Genomic DNA, 5892 nt, shown 5'->3' on the forward strand with positions numbered 1-5892 from the left:
ACCAGGCTGGTCTCGAACTCACAGAGATCCGCCTGCCTCTGCCTCCCGAGTGCTGGGATTAAAGGCATGCGCCACCACTGCCCGGCTCTATAAGCACATTTTATGTAATGTCACAATTTCATAAGTTTCATAAACAAAGACCATTAAATGAAAGATATCTCAAGAAAGTGGAATCATAATATACATTCTCTCTATATATAAATATGTGTGCAAACATACACACACACACACACACACACACACACACACACACACACACTGACCACTGCCAAGTTTTTGTCTTTTAGCTCACAGGACCAACTGAGTCTCTTTATATTGGATAACTAAGGTCTAACACTGTTGCTACAGACAGAGATGAAAAAAAAAAATCAAAGACATAATTCATGAAAAAGGATGTAAGGTACCATCTTAAAACTTAACAAACCTAAGTTTGACAATGAACTTCAGTAAAAGCATGAAAATTAAGTCTTTTGGGATAAAAAATCATAGAATGTTGGAATTTTGTATAGCATATTAAAATACACAGTACTATACTTTATGGTATATAAAATAGTTTTAAACTATCCAAAACTTATGCTACATAAATTAAAGTTAATTCTGAATACTACGTAAAATTCATCTGTGAAAATTTTCAGTCCTAAATAAGCCTGTAAACATCAGAAAATGCAGCTACTGCACTGGGAAACCATGATTCCCAAGGTTATGACACACACAGAGATACCATGTCACTAAAGAGACAGACTTCTCTAACTACTGAGGCTTAAAATCAAAACATTCCACATATCTCATTTGAAAAGCTCTGTTTCTCAAAAAGGAAATCTGGGTCAACTGGACATCCAGATAGGTGATTCCTCTCCTGACACTGACCTAAAGGAAACACAGATTATTTCAACTAATCTGACCATAAGGCTACCTATGCATGACAGAACAGTACAGAAACATCGGAAATGATGCTTTATAATTTAATCTAAATGTAGTCTAAATTTATGCATATTTTTAGAAAAAAAAACTGGATCTAAAATTTTACTGCTAAGTTTGCTGAGACTTTTGTTAACTGGAACAATTACTAAACCCAAATCTAAATTTGTATTCATTAGTCATTTTGAAAGTCATATGACTACATATTTGTCATCATTACATTTTAAATTATTGGCTGATTTTAAATATTAATTTTCATATTTGAACATGGAATGTAATATACAACCTACAGTTCATAAAAGAGAATGTTCATAAACCTCTGGGTTGGCACTAAAAAAAAAGTGTAAATCTCTGATATGCTCACAAAAGGCATTTCAGCCACATAAGTGGAATCATATTTCTATAGAAATAGTTGGAGTAATCACTTTCTGTCATGATTGAGGACAAACGGGAAGAGGGAAGCTGTTCAAAACCCCCTAAATGTTCTCCTCTTTCTTTTATAAGTCCTTTAGGAGGCGTGTGCAGCTCACACTAAATGAAAAAGACATTCCCAGGAGGAGGAGGAGGCTGCGCTCCCTTCACATCTGGATTCAGAGCAGGGAGATATTGGATAGCACAATTAAACAGCGATGATGCTGAAGGGGAATAATTATTTTACAATTACCTGTGAGCAGCACATTTACTGCTCTAATTAGTTTTTGTTTCCCACATAGGTTTTTCCAGGAACACTCAGCTCCATTTCTCTTAGGTTCAGCAAGCGTTTTTTCTTAAGGAAAACATAAAAATACATTTTCTGCATGGCTACACAAGTAGCACAGCCCTGACGCTGGCTTCATTATATGACTTGATACTTCCGTGATAGTGGAAACAGACAGGGTGGCAGGAGAACTCGGAGGTGCTAATGAACTGGAAATCATTAGTGGTTTTTAAAGCCTCCCTTTCTTGAGTTTTGTAAAACAAATATTATACTCAGAACTGCCTTGTTCTTTGTGATGACATAATCCATACCTAAGAATAAAAAAATAATATGTCTCTTCCCTGAAGAAATAAAATTCTGTTGAAAATAATGACTTTCTAAACTTGGGGGAAGTTCAAATTTGGAAGTAAACCAAAGCAATGACTTATTAACTTTGTTCCTTAAAAACGTGCTGTGAGTATAACATTTCCATTTAAATGCAAATAACTGGTGCTTATAAATTGTTGGACATTTATAAGTGTGGTTCATTTTGTTTGTTTTTAAAAATTCCTGTTAATGACCTCAGATTCCTGTTATAAACAGTACCTGAATTTTTGCCCAATATTTGGATTTAGCAGGTGCTAGCTGTATCTACATTCATGTGTATCAGTTTTAGCATATAATAACATTAGCTACTTTATGAGAATTCCACCAGTGTTTAACTTGTAAAGAACAAAATCACACACAAAAAAGAAAGAAAAAGGCTAAAAAGAAATGAAAAGTTTGGAGATTTATTGTAAAACCGACTGCATTCTTCAAAGGCCAAACAGTGTTATTAGAGTAGCTGGGGGGAAAACACACACCCAAAGCAGGAAACATCATCCCATGAAATCTTAATTACTAGGTTCATATCTGAAAATACTATCTCCTTTTTATCTTGTCTTTCAAGGTTCTTGTTTTCCTAGTTCACTGCATCTCATCAACAGATGCTGGAGCAATCTCAATCCAGCACATTACAATTAAATAGCAAGACTTATCAATTAAAGTAATACCTCTGCCCAGATCAAAGATAACATTCACATCCTTAAAGACGTAAGGAACTGTTGGTTTCAGAAGGTAGCTGATACTAAAGTACATACTGTTAACTGAACATCCTACCCCAAAATATTTAAAAACTCTTCATTAAAGATCCATATACATGCATAGCTCTTCTTCCACAGTTTCATTTTAGCCTCTTTTCATGACCATTAAGGAATCAGGTAATAAATGTCATTAACCTTGGCTTTTTGTGATTTGTAATTACATTTTCCACATAAAGTTTAAAAGTAATATGAAAGGTGGAAAGGGAGTTCCAAATGCTTTGAATCTTCATACGTTTTCCTCAGATGGCACAATTTTGGTTCCCAAGCACACCTGTACAAGAGGAACACTTCCTACCCTCTAGACCTACCACAAGGATGAGATACCACATAAATCAGGTGTCCTGGCACACAGTAGCCACACAGCTTACTAAACACACATTTTCAGTTTTGCAGGAACAATAATGACTATGCCTCCTGGGGTTAGCCCTACTGCCTTAATCTATAAAAATGAGGTCAGATGAGATGGTCTCAAAGCCCCTTTTAACTTTAACAATGATGTCCTGAGGAGCCCTTTTCAGTTTATTTACATACAGATAAATATTTTTTGGTCTATTATAAAAAAAGCAGATGATTTCCCCAGGTTTATTAATTTATAGTCAGGTTAATTTTTTTTTTCTCTAAGGCTATTTACTGAATGTGAAAAGAACTGAGATTTCATGTTATCCGTAGCCTCTCCTCAGCCTTCTAACACTGCAAATCCAAATACTGATACGAGACTAACAATTTTCAGGCCACATTTTTTTCACCTGTAGTCTCTCATTTCTAAGCCATTACGTTCTGTTTAAAAAGTCTAAGATAAGAGACTCTCTACATGTATCACTAATGAGGTAGAACAAAGAGGAAACACTCAAGCCCATTCTCAATTAAAACCAAATTCCCAGCTTAAAATCAAATTTAAAAAAAAAAACAGTTCCTATTTTCATTATGCTTTTCTATGAATAACAGTTTATAACAACACAAAAATAAACAGCCAAGATTATTTAAAATGCTTATTTCCATTTACAGTTTGCTGGTGAATGTTTAAAATCCCCAAACTTTGAAGCATATGTTACAGCAGTTCTATACCACGACTGAGCCTTCAATGATCTGGGCTCTTTAAACACTGGATGGCTCATGGGGCCACCAAGCATAATAATTCATCTCAAAAGCTATTTGTTCATCTGCCTGGAGGACTCAAACATATTACATCGTGCAAACTTATCTAATATATTCCTGTGGGGAAATGCCATTGAGAAAATATGTTCTACTGATTTAGAAAATCAACACCAGAAAAGTCCCCATGCTTTATTTCAACTCCTCTTATGAGCAGGCCAATATCTAGCAGACTACATTTAGTTCAAGTGGCAATATGCTTCATATGACAACCAGTCCCCCAAACAATAAAAGCTTACAGCCATCCTCTCCGGTGTCCGAACACTGCTTTAAAATACACTGCCTAGGTGGGTTTCCTGCTCATATGCCTTCAGCCCCAAACAGTCTCGAGCACGACTTAGTTACACACTCTTGTGGAAAATATGTCTCAGCGCTCTCAGGACTGTGGAGACACACAACAGTTATCTCGGAAACAAACAAGAAGTGTCATTTGCAAATTCCTTTTTTCTTAGTTCATTTAAGCAATAGCTGGCAAACCCTGAAAACAATCTGGGGTTGATTCCAAAGGCTATCATTTGGAAATCATGAACTTTTGGAAGGAAAGCAGGGTAGAAGTCATATTGCGATTCATATAATAATAAAAAAAAAACCCTCCATGGCTGGGATAAAAAGGCTCTGTTCAGAGCTAAGAGTCTGAACAAGCCACATTCATCTACCAAATGAAAAGGAGGAATTAAATTTTCATAATCCATAATTTAATTGACAAGAGACTACATCTTTCAGAAGCCGTTAATGCTTTAAATTCATAGAACATTCACTAGCTAGATATATTATGTCACTTAGGCAGCAGGTGATCATAAATTCAAAATCATCATCAACCCTTGATGCAACCCTAACACTCTAGCAAAACAGAGGGAAACACGTAAGGCTTGCACAGTAACTGTGCAGATACGGATGATGTCTGGATAAGGCTTGCATTGTAAGAGGACACGATAGAGATCTCTGAAAACTATCATGGGAATGTTATTAATCAAGATTAATTTTCAGAGAAAAGTGCCAAAAGGGAATTCTATATTTTAATGTGTTATCTGATTATCTCTGAGACAGTGAACTTGACCAGGTCCTCTCAAGTTTGCAGCCCTAACATCGACAGTTCGTATTTAAAGGACTCGACCATCCTTCTCTCCCACTTGATTTTTTTTTTTTTTAATTCTAGGGCTTCAATAATTGGCCGTTGTGAAGTTTCTCAAGATTCTCAACTCATAATACTTAACATACCAGAAAAAGAACCTAGCATCACAAGGGAAAGTTAGCTGCCAGGGAAATGGGTCATAAAGCACAGAATGGCTTGAGCATTTTGAAGACTACCATAAGGTGCCAGAAAACATCTGGGTGTGTTAAGTCTCACAGCGAAGAGAAGAGGAAAATTTGTCCATTATCCGACTGACAGCAGCAGCCCTCTCCCTATACATTGTCAAATACCTCACTTGATAAGAGAATTCTACACATCCCTTGTCTCAGAAGGACACAGACTTTTCCACCTCTTTTCTGGCAGTCCTCTATCTGGGGTTTCTTTACATAACAAGCCAGAAATACAAGTGGATCCTACTGAGATTCCTGAGCTAAAGAGAGAAACTTCCACACGAAGACAAACCAGCCAGATAAAAACTGTACATAGTTTCCCTTCCTCGCGGATTCCAGCCCTTTGCTTGTCCCAATAACCGTTCTCTCCTAGTTTGTCGACACGGAAAACCACCAGAATCCCATTAGTTATTAAATCACAGGCTGCCTATCAGACAAAACCATCCCGGTTACGTAAAAAATTACCTCTAATTTCTGCGAGAGAGTACACCTGGCTAGTTTAAGGGGTTTGTAATTATCCCCTTTCTCTCCGCTGTCCTCCTTCCTCCCATCTCCGGACTGAGTGCAAAAGCCAGGGATGTTCCGCCGGGCCACCCCGCATTGCTAATGACAAGAGCGTGCAAGGCGGCACGCGCCCGCCCCTCCCCGGACCCCGCGCCCCCGCCGGCCGGTCCGATCGCTGGACGCCGCGCCTAGCTCGGG

The 5892-nt window shown here is 37.6% G+C and overlaps 1 protein-coding gene across 12 annotated transcripts in view; it reads right to left on the reverse strand.

The window, feature by feature from the left end:
* Celf2 (CUGBP Elav-like family member 2) overlaps nt 1-5892 on the reverse strand; it is a 521002-nt gene that overhangs the window by 309595 nt on the left and 205515 nt on the right. The window contains exon 1 of one of the 12 annotated variants that reach the window (XM_026782966.1): nt 5656-5744. The exons of the other annotated variants lie outside the window; for them this stretch is intronic. The gene's annotated coding sequence lies outside the window, so the exon portion shown is untranslated. Of the gene's footprint in view, nt 1-5655; nt 5745-5892 lie in introns of those variants that run through there. 12 annotated transcript variants of the gene reach the window in all.

This window comes from Microtus ochrogaster, chromosome 16 (genome assembly GCF_000317375.1).
Source record: "Microtus ochrogaster isolate Prairie Vole_2 chromosome 16, MicOch1.0, whole genome shotgun sequence".
In the NCBI taxonomy this organism is placed as follows: domain Eukaryota; kingdom Metazoa; phylum Chordata; class Mammalia; order Rodentia; family Cricetidae; genus Microtus; species Microtus ochrogaster.